The following is a 3076-nucleotide window of genomic DNA, read 5'->3' as shown; positions in this document are numbered from 1 at the left end:
GAAGCCAGCACAGCACTGGGTTTTGCTCAAGGCCTGCTGTAGCCACTACCTGGCTACCACCTATGATTGCTTAAGGCTGTAGGGCTCTACAATTAACAGGTGATCAAGCCAGCCAGTGTTATGTTATTCTTCTCAGGGTGGCTAGTTTCCTGAACCCCAGGTGGATCCAGATATGCTTTCTGGGGGCCAGGGCCTGGAATTGGCAACTTTAGAAAGCCACCTGGTCCTCTATTCTACTGTGGCTTAGTTGGCACCAAAATCACAAGACAATATCTTTCTCTTCCCTTTCTTCCCTCCCCTTTCTCCAGGCAGAGGAATCTCTCCCTTTGTCCACCACCACTACGGGCTCATGAAGATTACACCCAGGGTATCACTGATGTTTACTTAAGGTCCAACAACTTGGCAGTCATCTTGTCATGAATGCTACCAGGTCTGGGACTCATCCTTCAAGGTAGTGGGCTCCTCTCTGGCCCAGAGCAGGTCCAGAAATACCATCCAAGGCTGAAGCCCTTGAGTGGGGGACCCCAAGATCCCTTTAGGTGCTCTTTCCCACTCTGGCTGAGCTTATACATAAAGCTGCAAAACAAATTCATTTTTAATCCTTTCCTCTTTTCTCAAGCAGAAGAATTCTCTCCTTGTTAATGCACACTTCAAGCCAGCAAGTCTCATAATCTCACCTGAGGCCCACAGCATGTACTACCTGGTTACCACTACTGATTTTTCAGGGCCCAAGCGCTCTTTATTTAGCATACAATGAATTCTCCAAGGACTTGGTCCTTCTTTTAGAGGCAATGGGTTCCCCTCTGTCCCAGGGTGTGTCTAGGAATGTTTTCTGGGAGTTAGGGTCTGCATTGGGGGCCTTATGATTCTGCCCAGTTCCCTATTCTGCCGTGGCTAAGCTTGTATCCAAATTGCAAGACAAAGTCCTTTTTACTTTTCTCTCTCCTCTCCTCAAGCAGAAGGAAGAGGTCTCTTCTGGAGCTGCAAACTGTGCTGTATCGTGTTAGGAGAGGGGTGGTAGAAACACTCCCATAGCCACCCCTGTTAATGCCTCACTATGTCACATGTCACCCACATCGACTGGCTCTGAGCCCAGAACAGCACTGGGACTTGTGTAAGAATTGCAGATCTTATGGCTAAGCCTTTCAAGTTTATTTAGAACCCAGAGCACTTTAGCCTGTGAAGGTGAGACTTACCAAAACTCAAGTTCCGACCACTGGTATGTGTGATTCTCCTCTGATTAGGGCTGGTCTAAATGCTCACTGCCTGGGGCTCAACTGAGTTCTGCTTAGTGTTGGAAGCACGAAGTTCCAACGTAAAATCTCACAATTGCAGTGCTCTTCCCCACCCCACCACCCCCCACCCCCAACCCTAAGTGCATAAATTCTCAGTCCATACAACATGGCCACTGCCAGGAGATGGGGAAAAAGTGATGTCAGCAGTTCAAAACTGTTTTCTACCCTCTTCAGTGGCTCTCTCAGTGATATGAAGTTAAAGCCAGGTACTGTGATTGTTCATCTGACTCTTGGTTCTTTAGAAGGTGCTTTTTGTGTAAATATTAACCTCTGGGATCCCAGTTACAGGGGAACCCTGGATATTTGAACTGGCAGAAGGATCTGACCAGAGAGTAAGCAGAGGCAGAGCTTCAGCCAGTACAGAGCCCATGGGCTTTTGTGCACAGGGCAACTGTAGCAGGGCACAACCATAGGTGCCTGTCCCCTAGGGCACCCATCATCCTCCAAGTTGCTCTAACCCCAAGTGACTGCTGGGCTAGGAAAAAGCAGGGCCATCATCATCGTGGGAACAGGGCATGTCTGTTCTGCAGGCCCTCCAGACACTCCCAGGTTTCCTAGCTGTCTATTCTAAAGGAGCATGGGCACAGCACAGCCTCTGCTGCCCAGCCTGAGAGCTTTGCTCCAACTGAATAATTTCCCTGTGGCCTGGCAGCACTTTGGATTTCACAACTCAGCCAGAGCATGACTATGAAGGTCCAGAGTACAAAGTAATCGTGCCCCAGGGCTGTGGTACACAGCTTAGGAGTGCCAAGATGATATCTGTGGTCAGCATTCAAGCAGGAGAAGGACCCCCACTGTCAGAGCACTGAGAGGAATGAAACACACAGATTCATGGGCTGGTACATGAGCAGGGTGTTTCTCCTACCACAGGGCCCATCTGAAAATAGTGTGACCTATCTCTCTGCTGCAACCTCTGCCTGACAATGCCCCATGGCACAGAACACCTAACAAAGGAAACGCAGACATGATGTCAGTGATTGGAGAGGGCTCCCCCAAGGCCCAGGAGTGGACATAGTGAAGGAGTCACCTTTCTCTCTCCCACAAATAAAAAGCATGGCTACCAGTGTGAGGCAATACAAAAAAGCTGCCTGGCTAAGAGCCTATCTTCTGGCCATTACTCTTAACTATTGTAGGTAGCAGTTGTCATTCTTTTGATTTCATGTAAGGATTTTTTGTAAGGCTGGTATAGTTGCATAAAATTCTCTCAGCACTTGCTTGTCTTTGAAGATATGCAAGTTCTACCAACACACACCCTATCAAACAAAGGACAACAATCCAGCCACAAATAAACATCCTGTACAGAGTCTTGGCCCTCTGAAAACATTATAAAAGAAAGTAAACTGACTACACTCAACTTACAACACAGTTAAAGAAACATGAGTCTTTGCAGATGAGAAAAAAATCAGTACAAGGTGCTCACTACAGCAGCACATATACTAAAATTGGAAGAATACAGAGAAAATGAGCATGGTCCCTATGCAAGGATGACAGGTAGATTTGTGAAGCATTACATGTTAAAAAATCTTACATTTTCATAAAAACAGAATCAATGCAAAAACTCTAGCAACTCAAAAAACCAGAGGAGTCAGAGTAGTGCCTTACCTCCAAAGAAGCCCAGTAGCTCCCCAGCAATGGTTCTTACCTAGACTGAAATGACTAAAAAATTTACTGAGAATTTTGTAATATAATTGGAAGGATTATCAGAAGAATAGACCAAGCTGAGGAAAGAAGCTCAGAACTAGAAGACCAGTTCTTTGAATCAAGTCAGTCAGACACAAATA

The 3076-nt window shown here is 46.5% G+C and overlaps 1 non-coding gene across 1 annotated transcript; it reads left to right on the top strand.

The window, feature by feature from the left end:
- Positions 1-2707: 2707 nt before the first annotated feature.
- On the top strand, positions 2708-2814 carry LOC129025496 (U6 spliceosomal RNA). The gene has a single exon (XR_008497252.1). It is a non-coding gene; the product is annotated as a U6 spliceosomal RNA (small nuclear RNA).
- Positions 2815-3076: the final 262 nt, after the last annotated feature.

This window comes from Pongo pygmaeus, chromosome X, assembly GCF_028885625.2.
Source record: "Pongo pygmaeus isolate AG05252 chromosome X, NHGRI_mPonPyg2-v2.0_pri, whole genome shotgun sequence".
Lineage (NCBI taxonomy): Eukaryota > Metazoa > Chordata > Mammalia > Primates > Hominidae > Pongo > Pongo pygmaeus.
Note: the sequence above shows the minus strand (reverse complement) of the source record. Positions and strands in the feature narration are given on the sequence as shown.